Source organism: Mustelus asterias, chromosome 4 (genome assembly GCF_964213995.1).
Source record: "Mustelus asterias chromosome 4, sMusAst1.hap1.1, whole genome shotgun sequence".
NCBI classification, from domain to species: Eukaryota; Metazoa; Chordata; class Chondrichthyes; order Carcharhiniformes; family Triakidae; genus Mustelus; species Mustelus asterias.
In genome coordinates, this window is record NC_135804.1 from 30,593,917 (window position 1) to 30,616,596 (window position 22,680).

The window sequence follows — 22,680 nt, forward strand, 5'->3', positions numbered from 1 at the left end:
TTCCACTGGTTGGAGTCATACCTGGCACAAAGGAACATGGTTGTGGTGATTGGAGGCCAATCATTTCAGCTCTGCAGGAGTTCATCGGGGCCTGACCATCTTCAGCTACTTTAATAGTGACTTCCTTCCATCATAATATCAGAAGTAGGGATGTTCACTGATGACTGCACAATGTTCAGTATCATTCGCAATGACTCCGATACTGAAGCAATTCTTGTCCAAATGCAGCAAGACCTGAACAATATCCAGGCTTGGGCTGACAAGGGGCTTTTGCACCACACAAGTAGGCAATGACCAACTCTGAGAGGATGTAATTATCACCTCTTGTCATTCAATGGCATTATCATCGCTGGATCCCCTCACTACCAACACCCTGGGTATTACCATTGACCAAAAACTGAACTGGACTGGCCATATAAAATACTATGGCTACAAGAGCAGGTTTGAGGCTAGGAATCCTTCGGCAGGTAACTTGCCTCCTGACTCCCAAAGCTTGTCCACCATCTATAACTCATGGGTATAAAGGAATACTCTCCACTTGCCTGGATTAGTGCAGCTCCAAGAAGCTCAACGCCATCCAGGACAAAGCATCCTGCCTGATTGCTCCCTCTTCCACAGTCAATCCCTCCACCACCGAACAATAGCAGCTATGTGCACCATCTGAAACATTGCAGGAATTCACCAAGGTTCTTTGGGCAACACCTTCCAAACCCATGACCATTACCATCTAGAAGGACAAGGATAGCAGATACCTGGGAAGACCACTACCTGAAGGTTTCCACCCAAGTAACTCTCCATCCTGACTTGGAAATATATCACCTTTCCTTCACTGTCGCTGGGTCAAAATCCTGGAGCTCCTTCCCTAACAGCACTGGGTGCACCTACAGCTCGGACTGCAGCAATTCAAGAGGGCAGCTCACCACCTTCTCAAGGGTAACTAGGGATGGGCAATAAATGTTGGTCTAGCCAGCGCCACCCACATCCCATAAATGAACTTTTAAAAATAGACCGTCAGCCGCCCTATATTATGTAATGATACTGTTGAAATGTTTGCCACTTTACATCTAAAAACATGAAAATAATTTTTGAATTCAAAGAGCTTTATCAATTCTTGATATTAGAATTGCTGGGATTAGCAGACCTGGTCCAAGACCTAAACAACAAATCAAAATAAAGTAATCTCTATACTGAACAGCAAGACCAACTCCAGGTTCCTCTTGACAAACCTATTGTTTATGACCCTGTTTTTGCTGCTCTTGATTTTCATTTTCGCATCCAGCATGTGAATTTCTTCAACTGAAAGATTGAAAATTTCCATAGGGCCCTACCTCAGCTACTATTGTTCATATTTCTGGCCTGAATATACCTGGATTTAGCTCTTGCACACACTTGAATTCACTGGCTGTCAACAGGATTATCGTTTCCATCTTCTGCCTCTTTGATTCCCTCCAAATCCATTCAGTACACAACTTTGTCTCTTTGGCTCAATTCCTGAATTATTAATGATACTTCGATTTTGTATTGTTTCATCTGCTCATCACTTTCTTTTAAGCCTCCAGAGCATCTTGTAGATGGTACACACTGCTGCCACTGTGGAAGGAATGAATTTTTAAGATGGTGCATGGGGCACTAGTCAAGTAGGCCAATTTGTCCTGGATGTTGAACAACTTGAATATTTCCTGGATAAATCAAATTCCATTTTACTCCTAACTTGTACTTTGTTGATGGTGGAGGCTTTGGGAAGTTGGGACTTCTGTATAGAACGCTGGTTAGGCCACATTTGGAGTACTGTGTCCAGTTCTGGTCGCCGCACTACCAGAAGGACGTGGAGGCATTGGAGAGAGTGCAGAGAAGGTTTACCAGGATGTTGCCTGGTATGGAGGGTCTTGGCTATGAGGAGAGATTGGGTAGACTGGGGTTGTTCTCCTTGGAAAGACGGAGAATGAGGGGAGATCTAATAGAGGTATACAAGATTATGAAGGGTATAGATAGGGTGAACGTTGGGAAGCTTTTTCCCAGGTCGGAGGTGACGATCACGAGGGGTCACGGGCTCAAGCTGAGAGGGGCGAAGTATAACTCAGACATCAGAGGGACGTTTTTTACACAGAGGGTGGTGGGGGCCTGGAATGCGCTGCCAAGTAGGGTGGTGGAGGCAGGCACGCTGACATCGTTTAAGACTTACCTGGATAGTCACATGAGCAGCCTGGGAATGGAGGGATACAAACGATTGGTCTAGTTGGACCAAGGAGGCTTGGAGGGCCGAAGGGCCTGTTTCCTGTGCTGTACTGTTCTTTGTTCTTTGTTCTTTAAGTTACTCATCAATAGCACATCCAGTCTCTGGCAAGTATGTAACTGGCCGAATTAATTTTCTGGTCAATGGTGACTTCCTGGATGATTGTTGGCGAGGGGAGGGGGGGGGATTAATTATGCTGATACTGTTGAATATCAAGGGAAAGCGGTTACATTGTTTCTTGGTGATGGTAATTGCTTGGAAGTTGTGTGGCATCTACGTTCCTTGCCACTTATTAGCCCAAGTCCGAGTTGTCTAAGGTTGCAAATTGTGTAATCATCTGTGAATGTCACCACTTCTGACCTTACAATGGAAGACCCAAGATGGTTGAAAATCCTTCAGCTTTGTCTTTTGCACAGATGTGCTGGACTACCCCATCATTGAGGCTGGGGATATCCATAGCGTTTCCTCTTGTCATTAACTGTTTAATTGTCCACCACCGTTCATAATTGGATGCTGCAGAGCTTTGATCTGATTGACTGGTTGTGGAATGTTTTAGCTTTGTCTATTGCATGCTGCTTCCTCCGTTTAGTATTCATGTAGTCCTGTGTTGTGGCTTCACCAGATTTGTACCACATTTTTAGGTGCATATTATGCTATTCTTAGCATGTGACTACAACCTCTCTGAACCTGGGTTGATTCTCTGGCTTGATGATAATGGTGGAGTGAGGTTACAGATTGTGGTTGAATACAGTTTTGCTGCTGGTGAGGACCTACAGTGCTTCATGATGCCCAGTTTTAAGCTGCAAGAAATTTATGAATCAATCCAATTTGGCGTGCTGGTAATGCCACACAACAGGGTGTCTTCATTATGAAGAAAGAACTTTGTCTCCACAAGGCCTGTGCAGTGGTAGCTCCTATCGGTGCTGTCATGGATAGATGCACCTGTGACAAGTAGATTGCTGAAACTAACATGCAGTGGGTTTTTCCTCCCATATTTGTTCCCTCACCATGTGTCACAGGCTCATTCTAGCAGCAATGTCCTTCAGAGCTTGGTAATGGCACTATTGAGCCATTGGAAGCCACATATCCAAATTTACCAACAAAGTAGGTAGTATTGCAAGTAGTGTAAGAGAAAGCATGATATTCGTAGATTAATTGCAGCACTTGGACTGAAGTAATTCAAGAAGGCGGCTCACCACTTTCAGGGGTAATTAGGGATGGGAAACAAGTGCTGACGTTGTCAGTGATACTCATATCCCATGAAAGAATAAAATAAATTGAATGGGGAAAACAGTGGCAAATGAATTTTAAAGGGAAATGTCATCTATTTTGAACCTGTTGGCCTGCACTGACAACAATCGCACCCAGGTCCTATTCCCCTAACCCCCCATATTTACATTGCTAGTCCCCCTGATACTAAGAGGAAATTTAGCATTGCCAATCCACCTAACCCGCACCATCTTTGGACTGTGGGAGGAAACTGGAGCACCTGGAGGAAACCCACGCAGACACGGGGAGAATGTGCAAACTCCACACAGTGACCCAAGGCCAGAATTGAACCCAGGTCCCTGACATTGTGAGGCAGCAGTGCTAACCACTGTGTCAATGTATGTACAATGTTGCCAAGTGCTGACGACATTTGACCCATTTCTTCAGAAATACAAAGCACCATCCAAAAACAGCTATATTTCACCTTTACCTCAGAATGAAGTTATTCAGTGCTGTTCAGAGCAAGTAACATCTACAATAGTCAGTGAAATGAAGAGATCGGGAATTTGTGAATAATGGCAGATGGAGCAAGAGACAGACATGAGGAGGAGCAGCGAGCAATCTGTGTTCGCTATGTTGTTCCACACACTAGTTCTGAAGAATAACGTTTTCTGGGATTTAGCAAATTAAAGACTTTCAAGGCTGAGTCCATCCCAGAATCAGTACAATAATGCCTAGTTGCTAATGAGTTGGATGGTCATGTGAGTGGCGCAGATCTATGGTGCATTTGTAATGCTTGGAGCCAGCTGGTGTTCAAGTAAACTTTCATAACATCACCCAGAAGCAATTTACCTCTGTTACTCACACAAACCTAACCTCTGTCACACATGCAAGCCCATTAAAGAAACTACGGAGTTTTTAATATGCTGTAAAGCTCGTTCACCTACATCACCAGAATTGTGATGTTCAAACTCAACTAGGACTGAACGTGAAGTGAGCTGCTACAGCTTTCAGATATTGCTTGGTGAATGCACTCAGAACAAACTTCACAGTAGGTACGTGGTGCCTTATTTATATTAAGTCTCCAACAGCGGGTTGTCTGTTGGCAAAACTTTGCAAAATGTCTATGGTTTACTGGCTTTTTATGTTCCATTCTCTTCTGAGCGCAGCAGAGGGCTTTCAAAAGCTGTTCCGAAAAGAAAACATTGACTTGGCAAAAGCAATGGATTGCAAAGAAGCACTGCAAAACACTTTAAATCAATAATAAATCAAATCAAAACTCTAAAGAAGACGAGAGCCAAAGAAAAGGCCAATGACTTGCACAATAAAGCCAGGCCCTGTGCGCAAACAACAACATTGACTTCCAACTGTGGAGGAAACAAAAACACATGGGTGATTTTGTGATTGAATCAACGAGTGGTCGAAAGAAAGATCTCACTACACCAGATAATTTCAGGACAAAATCGTTTTTTCCTTGTTTGGACTGGATGGTTTCTGAACTTGAGAGATTTTCTATTGTCAAAGCAAAGCTTATGAAAGGGATTCGAGTGTGCAATTTGCTTTCACAAGACTTTTTCTCAGCTGAGGACTGAAATGTGCTTGTAAAACGCTCTGAAATAGAATTACAACCAGAGGAAGTATCCATTCCATAAACTACATGGGTCCTAAAGGAGAGAGTGATGCAAAGCTTGACATGAAAGCTATGGACAAGCTGTTGGACTCATCTGAAAAGAAAGTGGTACAGATTACATTCACCATTCCAGTGAGCAGCTGCAGTTGTGAAAGGTCATTCAGAGTTTTAAAATGTCTACACACTTGGCTGAGAAGCACAATGGAGCAAACTAGGCGACTGCATCTTGAATAAAGTTCCCTATAATCTGTGGGACGATGCAGTTATTGACCGCTTTGTTAACATGTAACACAGAAGATGCTCACTGATGCTTCCCCAACTCCAGAAGAATTAAAGGTAACCTCTTTACATTTTTAAAAATATGGTGACTATGTAGGATAAAGAAAATATTACACACAAAACACGTGCAGGGATACATAGAGAAACGTCACCAATTTTCCAATCCCATTCTTTATCAAAAGCTTCATATCGAACCCGCTGAAAAGGCTTTAAAATGAACATGTAAAATAATCACCATGTCTGCAATGTAATTGTCTCAAAGGTCAACGTCATACAGTTTTGCCGTAAAGATTTTGCACAATGTCTTCTGCATCGGGTTGTAGTTTTTTAAGTTGATCAGGTCGGGCTGTGGACAAATGTAGTTCTGGTTTCAGGAGATGTTTGTTGGTTTTTTTTGGAGGGTTATTCTAGTCTAGCGCAGGAACTATAGATAACTAATTTCCTGTTGGTACTTGTGTGTGTTTGGTGGAGGGATGGGGGCCTGAGCTCCGAATCAATTTGGTTAGCAGCGACACCCGTGGGTGTGTCTGAAGATTTTTTGGCATGTATGGAGCTGAAACTGGAGCTACACTTTGAGAAGATTGAGGTGATTTGACACAGACATTCAAAACCACAAAAGGCAGCACCAATGTTTGGAGTCTGGATGGCCCTTGGTCAGAACTCTGAGGAAGGATCATCCAGACTCAAAACGTTGGCTCTATTCTCTCTCCACAGATGCTGTCAGACCTGAGATTTTCCAGCATTTTCTGTTTCAGATTCCAGCATCCGCAGTATTTTGTTATTATATTAAAATCATGAAGGGTGTGTTCGGGGAGAAATTGGTGGAAGGATTGAGGATCAGTGGGCACTGCTTTAAGGTGATAGGCAAAAGAGGTATCAATGACCTTTTAACACCGCGAGTGGTTAGTATCTGGAATAAGGTGAAGGCAGACTTAATTGTGGCTTTCAAAAGAGAATTAGACAATTATCAGAAGAAAACAGTTCAGGGTCACGAGGGAAGGGACTGGGTGAGTTGCTCTGAGAGCCAGCATGGCACAATGGACCAAATGGCCACCTCCTGTGCTGGCATCATTCTCCGATTCTCTAAGTGATGATTACCAGTTGTCTCGGTTGTTGCTTGATGATGTGACCTTCCAGACCTGTAGTTTCTGATTGGTTTGTCCTTGACCACAGGATTGTTTTTGGCACAGGGTGTGGTGGTGTTCACCGGGACTTTCCAACTCCATGCTTTTCTAATGGTGCTTGGCCAAAGAATGTGGACGTCCCCACCCTGGCATCGAAATCACAGAAGTATTTGATCTTCGACTGTAATCGTGCAACTGTCAGAATTGTGCCTGGGCTGAAATATAAGGTTTCTCCCACTTTGTCCTCTGAGTCCAAAGTAGGTACATAAATACCGCTGAGGGTGATGGTTTGATTGCATTTAAACTTACTTTTGAGTGTCATAAGGCAATCATTGATTCAAACAGAAGGTTCATTGCGTCTTTTCATGAGTTTCTTTCTGATGGTAAAGATAACTCTGAAACCTGCACTCTTTGATTTCCTTTTCCACAAGATAGTATAACAGTTTCCCCCTTGTCTGCTCTATAGTTCGTGTCAATGCTGTGTCAATGCCTAGGTGCCAGAGCGCATGATCTCAGCTATCACTGTTCATCTCCTTGGTCGTTCTGAGTTATTCATTAACAGCCTGATATTCCAAGATTTTATCTTGAATGTTTTTGAGAGTTTCAGCTGCTGATTGGTGATCCCATTGGATGCAGCTTTGCAACTGGGTTTGAAGTGAGGCAAGCTGTTTCGAGGACACATTTTCCTTCCCTTCCCCTAGTGAGATGAGCAGAACTGACCCTGAAAGGGGCTGTTCAGACATAGTTCTAAACACCAAACCATCCTTCTGCCTTGGTTAATTGTGTAAATTGTGACTAGAAGCTCAGAGAAATCAGGATGCCGTTCCCAGCCTCGAAGGGCTTGACGAAATTTGCTATCAGTCGGAGGGTCTGTGAGTGGTGTCTTTAGTGTGAGGCCTGTTGCACAGTCAGCCCTGCCATGTCTTGGGACAGTACCTGCTTACGGTGAACCTTTATAATTGAGGACAAAACCCCATTGCAACATTTGGTTGACAGCCATCAACCAATCCAACATTGAAAGATTTTGTTGCTGTAAGACTTGTCAAATGGTAACGCTTGCTCTCCACGTGCAAGGGTGCTATAAATTAGATTCATGGGGGTTTTCAATAATAATCAGAGCTCTAACAAAGGGTCATCCAGGCCCTCAATGTTGGCTCTGTTCTCTCTCCACAGATGCTGTCAGACCTGCTGAGATTTTCCAGCATTTTCTATTTTTGAACTAAACAGGTTGCTTTGTCCTGGATGGTGTTGAGGTTTCTGAGTGTTGTTGGAGCCACATTCATTCAGGCAAGTGGAGAGTATTCTACATTTATTTATTTGGTGTCACAAGTAGGCTTACATTAACACTGCAATGAAGTTACTGTGAAAATCCCCTAATCGCCACATTCCAGTGCCTGTTCGGGTACACTGAGGGAGAATTTAGCATGGCCAATGTACCTAACCAGCACATCTTTCAGACTGTGGGAGGAAACCGGAGCATCTGGAGGAAACCCACGCAGACACGGTCACAGACAGTGACCCAAGCTAGGAATTGAACCTGGGTCTCTGGCGCTGTGAGGCAGCAGTGCTAACCACTGTGCCACTCTTGCAGTTCAGACCTTTATACCTTGTAGGTCATTGACAGGCTTTGGGAGACAGAACATAAGTGTCTAGCTACAGAAAGCCCAGTTTCTGTCCTGCCCGTTGTCAAAATATTCAAGCTAAGTTTCTGGTCAGTGGTGATGCCCAAGATTTTGATGGTGAGAGATTTAAAGATGGTAATGACATCGAATGTCGTGAGTGGTTAGATTCTGTTTGCTGGAGAAGGTTATTGTCTGACTCTCTTGCAGCACAAGTGACAGTCAATTGGTCAATTAGTGTGTGTCACAGAAACATTGAAGAATTCTTTCATAGGTGCAAAACTATTTCCTCACCTAATTTTGAGTAATGGCAAATAAGATGGAAAGAAGCTCAAACTGGATCAACATTGGTCTTCAACTTCATTGTTTAAAGCACTGAAGGGACTCGGTGAAGAGATGCTTAAAGCTCTTCCTGTCTTGCTTTTGTGACTATTGAAGCATTTTGCACATAGTAAAAAACTGAAATGTTTGAAAGAGAAAGGTATCACAGCACTCCTGTAGCTAAGAATTTTAAGCGTTGGTAACCGTTGACGAATACACTTAATGGAGTGGAAATTTGTATGGGCCCAGTTTCAGACAAGCAACAAGCAATCTAACTGTGCCCAGGTTCCTATGTGAATACGGTGGTAATATGGCTCTGATGAAGTCATTCAGACTCAACATTGGTTTTATTCTCTCTCCACAGATGCTGTCAGACTTGCTGAGATTTTACAGCATTTTCATTTTTGTATCTAATAACCCTTATTCTTCTTGGATATTTCCATTAGAATCTTTGACCTTTTCTTTAATTCCCCATTTTCCATCAAAGAAAACAGCTTTTCTCTTTTATCCAGAGTAAAGCCCGCAATTGAGGCAGAGTTTTCTGGTTATTTGCACAGATGCTGGATGAGGCAAGAAAACCAGTGTGCAGTTCATAGAGTGCACAGACAGCCTTTCCTGCCACAACCCTACGTGGCCCATGCTGTCACGCTGGCAGGGCAAAACCTAATAGAGCCAGCAGACAAGGGGAACCCTCCCCCACGCCCACAACTGCCAAACCCACCACCCCCACCCACTTCATGCAAAATGCAAACCATCCCCCACAATCCTCTAACTGATTTGGTTTACACAGGTAGCATCCAATCCTTTCGAGAAACTGGTTGTTATGTTTCTTTTTGAAATTGCCCGAATTGTCTTACCGGGAACAGTAATGAAATTGACATTTCCATTGTGGTTGCTGATGTTTCAACTTTTCCAGCACACAAACATTACCGTCAGTACTTAACCTTCAGAAGTCACAAATCATGTACCCTTTTGTTTCCAAATTAGCTTGGACGGCAGTTTGTTAGTTATCCAGATTACTATTACAAGCCAAATCAAATAGCAAAATTGAAAAGCATTAGATTTAAGAGATAATCATTTCTGTGCCACTAATAAACTTTGTTATTCTTTTGTTTAATGTATGACTCAATGAGATTTGTTAAAGTGATCAATAGAAATGTTTAGTTTTAGCAGTGATATTGTTTGGTTAATCAGTTCTTTGGTGAAATGTAATGTTCCCGCTCAGCAAACAAGTGCAGAAGCAATTCACCTTTGAACTGCCCACTTAATTGAACTGAGTTTATCATTTACAAATGAGATGGCAATTCCTAACAGGTACGCTAATAATCTAATTTCTGTAGCAATAGACAAGCCAGTAAAGGCAAAATGATTTATCTAATTGTAAATCTCTGTGTCCACTTCAGAGCTCTGGAGTGTTGCTTTGCTGGGTCGTGTAGTATGTTAAAGCAGTTGTCTTTTAGCTTCTTTTAGGACCAGTTTGAATCTGAATTCACATCGCAGGGTGAAAGTCTGCTCTCTAGCTATAAGGTCCGAAAGGAAGCCTGTTTGGGCAATACTAGTACAGTGCCTTCAGAGCTCGAGGACCGAGTACAACAGTAATTAATATTAAATTACCAATCTGTGTCTTGATGCTGTGGAATTTGAAAGTTTTTCACATTCTATGAAGGATGTTATTAGCTTTGGGTTAAGATATTGCCAGGGCTGAGAGCTTTTGTTCTGTATCTGACCTCTGAGTACTTGCTGATACAGTGTCAAAGCAGCAACATCTTGATTAAATACTTTGCATTTATCAGACTGTCCTCCAGTTCTCCCAGAGCACTACCTAGCCAATGGGGTTTTAAATGCAGCTGAAATTTTGTTGCATAACTAAAGATGGCCATTAATTTGCACACTATGATCCCACTGAAAGCAAATAAATACAAGATTGAATAATTTGCTCCAAAATGGGCTGCTAAGACACAGGTTTCTACATATGAAGCCTCGTGTAATGAACTTTTGACAATAGGTAAGGCAGCATTTTTATTTTTTTTATTTATTTTATTTATTAGTCACAAGTAAGGCTTGCATTATCACTGTAATTAAGTTACTGTGAAATTCCCCGAGTCGCCACACCCCAGTGCCTGTTCGGGTCAATGCACCTAACCAGCAGCACTTTCAGAATGTGGGAGGAAACCCACGCAGACACGGGGAGAATGTGCAAACTCCACATAGTGACCCAAGCTGGGAATTGAACCCGAGTCCCTAGTGCTGTGAGGCAACGGTGCAAACCACTGTACCACCGTGCCGCCCCTAAATCAAAGGAGAATGTGGGCATCTGGAGGAGGCACCAGATCAGTAACTCCAACTTGTATCTCATTGTTGATTTGTACTCCAGACCAACAAAATTTCTAGAGCTTCTGTCTTGGCTTGAATTATGCATATATCAGAGTAATAGGGGAAGGGAATTCCCATTGTTAGGAAATAGAACTGATTTAAGTAATTTATATATGCATTGTGTGTGTTATAAATAAGGTGTAGTTTATGTTTAATATTGCTTTGTATTCTGTACTTGTGGGCTAAAAATGGGTTAAAACTTCAGTTAGCTTCATGTTAAACAAAGTTGCCTGCATGTTTGTAGGAATTAGTCTTATTTTAAATTATTTGCATTATAATTAAGCGTTTATGACATAAAAACAATTAGAGGGAAAGAAAAACTAAGCTGTTGCTTTGCAACCCAAGGGTTATCCTGGATCAGCAAGAATACTTGAGTTAGTTGTGAGCTGGGATACCAATGACTTTTGCACTAGTTGTGAGCCAGAACCAGGAGAAGCTGGAAAAGACCAGGGAGCTTCAGAAAGCAGATTTGCCAAAATAAAGTCCAAAAACAGGAAGTGTGAACAAAAAGAATCATAGAATCCCTACAGTGCAGAAAGAGGCCATTTGGCCCATCGAGTCTGCACCAACCACAATCCCTCCCAGGCCCTACCCCCATATCCCTACATATTTACCCACTAATCCCTCTAACCTACACTAAGGGGCAATTTTTAGCATAGCCAATCAACCTAACCCACACATCTTTTGTCTCAAGAAGACTGTTAAAGTAAAGGAATTAAGAACAATAAATGAAACAAGGTCCTGTTCAGGTGAAGTTAAAGTAAAAAGCCGAGAAAGTGCTCCAAGTTAAAGAATCAGATTTAAAATTGGTTCGGTAAGAAGCCAGATATGAGGTAAATCATAAGTTTAAGTTTGTTTATTAGTCACAAGTTGGCTTACGTTAGCACTGCATTGAAGTTACTGTGAAAATCCCCTAGTCGCTACACTCTGGCGCCTGTACCGGTACACCTAAGGGAGAATTTAGTATGGCCAATGCACCTAACCAGCACGTCTTTGGACTGTGGGAGGAAACCGGAGCACCCGGAGGAAACCCACGCAGACACGGGGAGAACGTGCAGACTCCACACAGACAGTGACCCAAGCTGGGAATCGAACCCGGGTCCCTGGCGCTGTGAGGCAGCAGTGCTAACCACTGTGCCACCATGCTGCCTCAGGGTAACACCTTAAGCAGTAGTGTTCTGTTCGCATGGCTGGGTGCCTGAAAGATTGTGTGGAAGCTTGAATGCACATAGCAGTCCAGGGCAGAGGAATACCAAAAGGAGAGGCTGAAATCCTGGCTGTGGATCCTTGATGCAGGCGTCTGAGACAGAATCTTGTGTGACAGAAGATTTCAGTGTGTTCTCCGAGAGTGGAGTCTTCAAACACTCACCTGGAAGCCAGAGCTCCGGTGAGACTAGTTGGCTCATAGTGTGACAAATATCTGGGGGGATTTGATGATGGCTCACAATGTGACAGATATCTGGGGGGGGATTTGATGTAATATCCACAGAATTTATTTTGGATGGTATCTGTCACTTGGCTTGAGAGCATGTTGTGTCTGGCCACATTTCACCTATTGGTTTACATAGACTGTGTACTTAGAACATTAGACAATAAGATGCATGAAGGAGTAGTGTACGGTAGTTAATCTCCATGTTTAATTAATGTTTTATTCTTTTGTTAGAAATTAATTGGCAGTAACTCTGTTCATCCACATCTCTCAACAAAAAATAAAATGATTTGTAGAACTGGGTTCTATTCTTGGACCTGACTGTCCAGTCGTAACATCAGCTGGGATCGTAATATTTAATTTTCTGTATATGCTAATTGAATGTTGTTTTTGTTTAATCTGTAACTTATGTAATCACAATTTCAGATATTGCCAAGGAAACTAGATCATTTTCCAATTTGGGGGTTATCCCTGTACTTTATAAAGCTGAAAATTTGGTAAATGGAATGCCTCCAGTGCAGTTACTTCATATCTTTAATGTCTCTGAGCTTTTCCTCAGAAGTTTATCCCATACAATATCGACGCTGTTTATTGGTTTTGTGCTGTACCAATACCACTGGTTACCTGACACATTCAATTGCATGCAGTCGTTAGCAATCCCCAAGCTGAGTTTACTAACATTGGTCCCCAGGAAGACTAACCAAAAAAAAGGGTCTTTGTTTCTTTGACCTTTACAAATCCACCCGGGCACTTAACTAAATGTAAGCACATATAAAATTGCATTTAGTAATTGAAAACAATAGCATTGTACATATAATACTAATGAGGTTTCACCTGTATGTGTTGATGACCTTCTCGCCATCCCTTTCCCTGTACCTCTTGTGATCTGGAAGTGGAGGAGGCGTTGGGGGGTAGTAAAGACCAGAGGTGGAGAGAGAGAGAGAGAGTAGTGCAGGGTTGTCCTAACATTTCTACTGATTTAAAGGGCTCCCATCCTGGAGAAAGCTTTACATTAGCCTGGAGCAACCCTAAATAAATCATGGCAAATCAGTGTTGCTTTTGGCCAACCTGGCCAAGTTTATATGCTGCCAGGTCTTGGCAGGGCCATTAGGGTAGATTCACAGAGAGCAATTTCTGGCAAACCACAACTGTTGGGTTCTAATGTAAGCGAACTCCCTGAAACTTGCAGTGCTATTGAATCATAGAATCTACAGTGCAGAAGGAGGCCATTTGGCCCATTGAGCCTGCACCAACAACAATCCCACCCAGGTCCTATCCCCATAACCATTTATCATGGCCAATCAACCTAACTTGCACATCTTTGGACTGTGGGAGGTAACTGGAGCACCCGGAGGAAACCCACGCAGACTTGGGGAGAATGTGCAAACTCCACACAGACAGTGACCCGTGGCCGGAATTGAATCCAGGTCCCTGGCGCTGTGAGGCAGCAGTGCTAACCACTGTGCCACCATGCTGCCCATTGAGACCCTCAATGGCAGCACTACGGGGACTGGAAGCTCCAGGGGTTAATAATTTTTACACATTTGGACTTTCATGAAGAACATTGTCTTACGTGAGGGCCTGTGGAATTATCAAGAATCAACAGCTTCAGGAGAGGAGAAATTGTTGGGGAAAATATGTTGAGAACTAAATTTAAGCTGCTTTCTTTGGGAACCTGTGTGTTTCACATTTTCATTTCCACTGAAAGCATCCCAGTTTTCGGAGCACAAAATAATACACAACCATTTAGCTATTTAGAAGGTAATTCAGCTTTTAAATACTGTGAATGTTTTATTTTAAATTGGTTTGAGAGGATGTACTCTGACAACAGCCAATGGCGGAAACTATCACACTATGCTAAGGTTCAGGCAGGAGGAGTTCACTGTATTGAGGAAAAGGAGTAGTTGAGGGAGTAAACAGAGACAGAAGGAATAAGAGGATATGAAGTGTTAATTAATCTCTCTTTCAGTGGAAAGTTGTGTCACTACAATTTCAATAGTAACAGCTGTGAGGAATAGCATAGTTACCACCAGTGAATACTCATGGTTGCTATGCTGCTCCTTATGGTTATATTAAAAAACACATGGTACTGAAAGCTAAAAATAATTCCAACGTGTAAGATTATGAATTGTGAGTAGGACGCTTGCCATTCTGTTTGAGTACATGCCATGCAATTATTGCTGCCCTTCAATACCTGCACAACTGAACAGTGTAGAAAATGAAAATAAGTTTAATTGAACATGCTGCAAAATTATTGATATCTGCATTGGTGCATATTGTAAACAGAAACTCTAATCTATTCAATTCATAGATGTATTCATAGAATCCCTGCAGTGCAGAAGGAGGCCATTCAGCCCATTGAGTCCGCACCTGACCACAATCCCACCCAGGCCCTATTCCTGTAACCCCTCACATTTACCCTGCTAATTCCCCTGACACTAGGGTCAATTTAGCTTGGCCAATCAACCAAACCCGCACATCTTTGGAGTGTGGGAGGAAACTGGAGCACCCGGAGGAAACCCACACAGACATGGGGAGAACATGCAAACTCCACACAGTGACCTGAGACCGGATCCCTGGCAATGTGAGGCAGCAGTGCTAACCACTGTGCCACTGTGAGCCCTAAGGTTCTTAAGGGAGCAACTTAAACCCCAGTAACATGTTAAAGGTTGCCACAAATGTTAGAATTAGGGCATGACTTAAACTTAGAAGGAAGGCACAGGGAGTTTAAAAAACGGGTGAGGGCTTCAAATTCTTGGTACAGGTTCTGGGGGAGTTGGGACCAGTACAAATGGACAGGTTACATCTGGGCAAGACCAGAATTGGTGTCCTCGGGCGAGTAGTTGCTAGTGTGGTTGGGGAGGGTTTAAACTAGAATGGCGGGGGGTGGGAACCTAAGCAGGATGACAAGGAAAACAAACAAAGATAATAAAAGAACAGTAAAATGCAAAAACAGTAGACAGGGTAATCAAGGGCGAGAGGCAAATAGCGCCAGAGTACAAAGAAAAGTTAGGATGGTTAAAAAGGCAAAATTAAAGGCTTTGTGTCAAAATGCATGAAACATTTGGAATACGGTAGATGAACTGATGGTGCATTGTGGTAAATGGATGTGATATCACAGCCATTACAGAGACTTGGTTAAAAGGAGCTCAAAATTAGGAACTTAATATCCAGGGATATTTGACCTTTCGAAAAGACAAGAAGGAAAAGATGGTGGGGTAGCACTATTAATAAAAGATTAAATGAATTCTGCTGTGAGAAACGATCTAGACTCTGCTTATGTAGAGTCGATTTGGGTGGAGGTAAAAAACAGCAAGGGACAGAGGACATTGGTAGGAGCAGTACATAGACCCCCAAACAGTAGCCACACAGTAGGAAAGGGTAGAAATCAGCAAATAATAGGAACATGTAAAAAGAGTGGAGTAATAATATGGATGACTTTAATCTTCATGTTGACTGGGTTAATCGAGTTAGAAAGGGTAGCTGCGACAACAAATTCAGAGTACATTAGGGATAGTTTCATACAGCAACACGTCATGGAGCCAACCTGGGAACAGTTTATCTTGGATCTGGTAATGAGGCAGGTTTAAAAAATGACCTCTGAGTGCAAAATAATCCAGGAAGTAGTGATCATAACATGACAGAATTTAATATTCTGTTTGAGAGCATGGAACTTGGGTCTGAAACAATTGTGATTAACTTAAATAAAGGGAATTACAATGAAATGAGGATGGAGTTAGCTAAAGTGGGCTGGGCAGATAGATTAGCAGGAAAAACAGTAAGTAAGCAGTGGCAGGCATTTGAAGAGGCAATTCGTGACTGAGTAAAATTATATCCCAGTAAGGAGGAAAGATTCTAAGAGAGGGATAAACCAACCATGGCTAACCAAGGAAGTTAAGGAGGTTGAAAGAAAAAGCATATAAGGAAGCAAAAGTCAGTGAAAGCCCTGATAAATTCAGGATCCAGCAAATGAGGACTAAAAAGATAACAAAAGAGAAAGAAAATAAACTGAGGGCAAACTAGCAATAAATATAAAAACTGACGAGAGCTACTTTATGGAAGAGAGATATCCAAGTAAACATAGGGCCCTTAGAAAATGAAACTGGGCAAATAATTATGGGGAATAAGGTTATGGCAGAGTTAAACAGATACTTTGCATCAGTCTTTACTGTGGAAGATACTTCAAACAGCCCATTAATACTAAAGAATATGGGAGAGGAATTAACTACCATCACTAGAGAAGTAGTATTCTTCACTCCTCTTTAACCTGTGACTATCCTTCTCTCCAGTCGCATTGTCAGTACCTGTAAAGACTCACATTCCAACCATTTTCTTGCAATTGAGTCTCTGTCTATATATGCCATGTTTGTGAAACCTACCTCTCTACTCACCTGATGAAGGCGCAGTGCTCTGAAAGCTCATGATACCAAATAAACCTGTTGGACTTTAACCTGGTGTTGTGAGACTTCTTACTGTGTCCATCCCAGTCCAACGTCGGCATCTCTGCATCATGTCTATTTCTCGTGGTCTTATGAAATGGACCTCATAGGAAGCGCTAAATAGTAGTGAGGAAATAATTAAAGGAGAATTAGATAGGTAGTTGAGGAAGTGGGCAATTAAATTCTGAGTCCAATCAGAAGTTAGGTAAGTTTTTCTAATCCTGGTTTCTTCTTTGCTCCTGTGTAACCCAATTATCATTGTTCTGTGTGGCATTTTTAAAAATTGTCATCTGTCAGTTTCACAACAGAAAGACAGAGAAAAGATAGTTAAAAAGCATCACTTTTTGCCTGTCAAGGTTCAGACAGGAAGAGTTCACTGTGCTCAAAATGACAGGTAGGTAAGAGTGTAATTGGAGACTGATGCAATGATACCTTCTTGAATTACTGGCTAAATCTTAATCAGCAACAGATCTATTCCCAGAAACTCCTCTTAAAAGGTTGCCAATATGTTGGTAGAGCAAAAGGGGAAGAGGGAGAATTAAATGATCTAATTGTGAATCTGCTCGGCAAATGAAAACTTGCAATTCTTAAGTCTCGAACCGGTCAGGATCCAAAGACTGACCAAGAGATGATGAGCAAGCCTGTTAATGAGGCTAGTGCTGCATTTTTATTCCTGTTTGTGAATTGAGTTCTGTGGCCATTTGTAAAAGGTGAGATTTGATTACATCTACATGTTGCTTTGTATATTCACGTTGCTGTCTGTCAAAGAAAATAGATAGAAAAGTGAAACTGCTGAAGACATGATATCCAGTGCAGTCATTTGGGGGTCCTAATAAACCCAGGTTATGCAGTTGTATAATTGGATACCGGACAGTGCAGGAACACATAGATCACTTCTGGAAATGATCAGTGTTGTTGTAGCAGACAGAAACTCTAAAGTATACTCAAAATTTGTAAACAGCCTATGGATGAAATTAAAAGATTTAGGAGACCGTTCACTTACATCCAATCATAAGCAGGGATTCACAAACCACACAAATTGCTGAACCTCATCACCAAAGTACAAGAAAAAGGAAGTCACTTTGAAAATAGACAGTGCTCCAGCTGTGCCACATCTTAAATATTGTGTTCAGTTCTGGTCACGGGGCCAGAAAGAGCACTGGAAATGGGGAAGGGAAGAAATAGAAGAATTGAGAGAAATGAGTAATGGGGAATAACTGTAAAAATTCAAACTTGTGTGGTTAATGGTGATGACTCATTGAATCTTGAATCTTACAGAATAGAAAGCCAGGCAGCCCTCCACACCTATGCCAGTTCTTCAATTAGCCCCACTCCCCCGTCTCTCCTCATAGCCCTACGAATGTTTTCTTTTCAAGTATATATTCAATTATTTTTTGAGATACTATTGAATCTGCTTTAACTGCCCTTTTATGTAGTGCATTTCAAATCATAATTCCTTGTAAAAAAAAAATGCTCATCTCGCACTTGGTTCTTTGTCAATGTTCTTAAATTTGTACCTCCTGGTTATGGTGAGTAGAAACCGTTCTCCTATCTATTTTCGTAAGTCTCCTCTGCATCCTCTCGAAAGCTTTGACATTCTTCTGTAGGGATTCTATGGATTCTTAAAGCGTAGTGCCCAGAATTGAATATAATTTACCAGCTGGAAAATGCTTCATTATGATACAAGATAGGAACCTGTATAGAAAAGTTAAAGTCTGGAACAGTGTACAAAGTTAAATCGTAACAGTAGGATTAGAAAATGCATGTTTAAGCTAGTGGAAAGTAAACTTGGAACTGTTGTCAAGGAGTAATCAGTAATGATCTACATATACAATAGATGAGATAATTGCATGCAAGGAGGGATTTGTGGTTTTTTTGGCATGGTATTTCCAGCCGCAGTCCGAGCTCATAAAATTAAGCATGAATCTTTTGCGCCTGATTATATTTTGCTGAATTTTAGAAGTTGCAATTAAAATAATGAGGTCATACTGTTGGTGTGTGGTTAAAATGAAATATTAGCTGAATCTTGAAATTTGGCCCATGAACTTTGCAAGGATCTAGTTAGGTTCCACTTGGAGTGAAGTTAGTCAGTTTACAAAGAAATGGTTGCAAAGGAACTCCTGAAAGTTTGCCTGTGGAAGGAGACTTGAAGATAGATGTTTTAAGCACTTCCATGTTCACTTTGCTCATTTGTGCCCCATGCAATAGCTGTTCCTGCAGGACCACATTTCTTTTCTCTTTTTCCCTGGCAATATCTCGTCAGTATTCGTGCTTCTTGCAGTCTTTATTGCTGCTGCTTACAAAAAGGTGAGGAATGATGGGTATTCTACTGAAAGGCCCAATACAGAAGTGCATTGTTTAGTTAAGGATGGGGAGTTATTTTGGAGGCCACAAATGCAGGTTTCTTTATTGCAGTTTTTCAAATATATCAATTTGCTCGCACAATGATTTTGTTCCCTCTTAATTATTTTGGGTTATATTTAGAACTGACAGGAACACGACCAAAGCAGATATGTGAACATTGTTGTAATTCAAAGGCCATGGGCTGCTTCAGTTCTGATTCGCTGTTATGCTCACTATTGGGCGGCACGGTAACACAGTGCCTGCTGCACGGTAGCACAGTGCACTGCTGCCTCACAGCGCCAGGGACCCAGGTTCGAGTCCCGGCTTGGGTCACTGTTTGTGTGGAGTCTGCATATTCTCCCTGCGTGTGTGTGTGGGGGTTTCCTCTGGGTGCTCCAGTTTCCTCCCACAGTCCACTTGATGTGCAGGTTAGGTGCATTGGCCATGCTAAATTCTCCCTCAGTGTACCTGAACAGGCCCTGGAAGGTTGCGACTGGGGGATTTTCACAGCAACTTCATTGCAGTGTTAATGTAAGTCGACTTGTGACACTAAGAAATAAACTTTACTTATGTTTTTTTCTAATTGGAAATGTAGGAAGATATGGAAGGAGTTATCAATGGTGATACTGACGTGCTTGGTGGTGAAATATACTGTGCATATTACCAATCTCATAATTGAATAATAAAATCCAACGAAGGCTGTTGTTTTATGAACATTTTTATACCTTGCCAATAAGCAGTACAACTCAATATTGCAATCATTTATCTATATCTAGAAAATAAATCATTTGTCATTTACTTGGACCTATAAGTCATGATTGTATTGCTAAGTAGAGCCTGTTTATAACTCTTCTCTCGTTTTAGTTAATGGTAATCAACTTTTGAATTCTGAAGTGGCATGGAGACAGTGCATAACAGAAATCCCCAAAGGAGATCATGTGGAAGCAATCTGTTGCATACTTGACAATATTCTGCGTAAATTTTTTCATAGGCAGGCCCGTTGAGAAGTGATTCATTGGGTTTCTGTTTCTACAACTCTGATTTGGTCCCTGGTAACTATCTAACTCTTTCTGTGTAACCGCTGATTGTTGTTTTTTCCTTTTTCTTTGCAAGTACAATCCCAGCAGTACAACATAATGCATCAAAGAAGCATGCACAAACTCTTATTTCATCTTTTCCTTCTCCCCAAAGAATCGTGCAGCTTGAACACTTCTGGCTCAAACAAATCCATAACCAGGACACTGGACTCATTGAGGAAATACTCCCTGTTGCACTCCTGGTTGGTTTGTCCATCAAGTAAAGCCATCTTTAAGGTCATCAAGCCTCTTCAGAGTAGATGAAAGTTGCCAGAAGTCACTGGGATCCAATCCAGCTGGGTCTTTCTGTTTGCGATTAAAAATATGCTTCTTTGTAAGAAGTATAAAATGTGAGAATCCCCATCATAACAAAAAGGAAAGGATACAGCCTGCAAACACTCTTTTGACTTGGGAAAAGGATCCGTGTAGTCCCAGATAAGGACAGCTATTGCAAAGTCACAGGAGATTTTGCAAATGAGGAGCCATCTATAATTCTCCTCGTACCCATACTTCTCTAGAAGAATCTTTTTGGTGGCATCGTCCAAGGCATTTTTCACAGCTGCACCATCTCACTTGTCAATGTTAACTGGCTTGTAATTGATCTTCAGTTTGGAGAGAAAGCTATTCTTGCCACCCTTCACCGCCATCTTGGCTCCTCTGGGTTTTGAGTAGACTACATGAGCAATGTAACTGACAAATTTAATCTTTCATTGGTCCCTGGCAATAGCTGTATCGTGGTAACTACCAATCCATACAAAGAAATTACTTAATGAGAGACATGAAACAGTTATTAAACTAAAGACAAAGTAAAGGCAAAGCAAAAGTGAATAATATAACTTTTTCTACTAATGCCAAAAATGTACTAATGTCTCATTGCTGAGTGACAGGAAATCTTTATTTTTTTCATATTGTTTGAGGTAATTAACTCTAAATGTTTTCTTGTGATTTTCGTTTGGGTTCCAGTCAGATTTGGTAAGGTCATTCTATACAATGCATTGTTGGAGACACAAAATGCTTGAGTGAGACACTATCTTCTTGTTTAATTCAATACAATTGCAGCCTGATTCTATAACATTATCTGGCTACACTGTATCAAGGTTTATAAGCTTACTTCTGGACCACTGATAACCCTTTTCTGAGATCTACCTGAGATCTCATTTAGGGATTTGCAATGATAAACCTATTAAACATTGTCTCCTGGTAACCACTCAGTATAATAGGTTTAAGCGTGACTGCTTGCACAAACAAAAGCTTATGAGGCATAAACTTTCACAATCTACAATCCAACAATCTTGTGCTGAATGACTCCCTAGTTAATTTATTATGCTTTATGTCACTGTAGCTGCAATCATCAGACACATCTTAAAACTATTACACATATAAAATTCAATGTTTTTAGGTACATAGTATATATCTTCAGTTGTTGCTGTCAGAATCTTGTTGCAATGCACTGCAGAACTGAAAACCCAAGATCTTTCAGCAGTGAATGCCTGAGGAGTAGTGGTGCAGTCATCTTCTGTGCTGCAAAGCTAGGGCTTTGATTCGTGCCAGTGAGTTTCCAATCTTACCTAAAACACTGGCACATGGAATACCTGGGATGGAGGAACGAGAAAAAGACACAAACAGCTATAATAATTTGGAGCTTGAGAGCAACATCTGGGTTAGAGTGGTCTTGATACCAGTCTGACTATCCTACATCCATCAATGGTCCCAGCTTTGGCTGGTGTGTTGTGGAGACGCCACCCCTTCTAATATGCACAAAGTATGGGAATCTCGGACCTTGCTGGTTTCCGTCTTCTGAGTCATTGTCCTACCAACTTGTTAGGTTCTTCTGTCTCTTCTAAGATTCCCATACTTTGTTCATATTAGAAGGGGTGACGTCTCCACAACATAACTGATGGGCCCCTTGCTTAGTTATGCACAACTGCTGAGTCAAGATTCCTGGGTATGACTGCTGGCGTGCACAACCAGTTGAATTGGAATTGTAAGTGAGAGCTATGGGATACCAGTCTCCCTTATCCACTTCCTTTTTGACACGGATCTGTGGCTTGATAGGGGGTTAAAGGTAGTAACCCCTTAAACATCATCCATATATACCAGGCATTAAAATGAAGTTATATTAACTGATGTGATAACTGTAATGGACGCCTGCAATGCTAAAATCAGTGAAGGAACATCAGGGATGTGTGTTGGTCTATATAAATCCTTGGATCGAGAAAAGAAAGAGGAGAGAAACTGGTAGGATTTTGTTTTTTTTTAAAAATGATCTGATGGTGGCAAGTGGCAAACACCTTTAAGCAACCAGTGAAGAAGACTGTAAACTTAGAGACATCCAGGTGATGTTTAGAGAAATCAAATAGATTGTGATAGTGAAATAACATTTTAGAAGCCGTTTAAACAACTTTCCAATGTATCCCGTCATGGAAAAATAAATCAGATCATTGTCTTATTGTGGTGAAAATTAAATTGAAATGAAAATACCAAAAAAGAGAAAGATATGTAACCATTTTGATCTTGACATATTGAAGGATGAGAACATCAGAAAAATATTCATAAAGTAAAAAAACAAGTATGACTGTCTCAGGATTGAAGAATCCAAACAAAG

General features: G+C 41.4%; 1 pseudogene; it reads right to left on the reverse strand.

Moving 5' to 3' along the window:
- Positions 1 to 20,116: 20,116 nt before the first annotated feature.
- Positions 20,117 to 20,722, reverse strand: LOC144492255 (signal peptidase complex subunit 2 pseudogene; annotated as a pseudogene).
- Between the last annotated feature and the right edge of the window lie 1,958 nt (positions 20,723 to 22,680).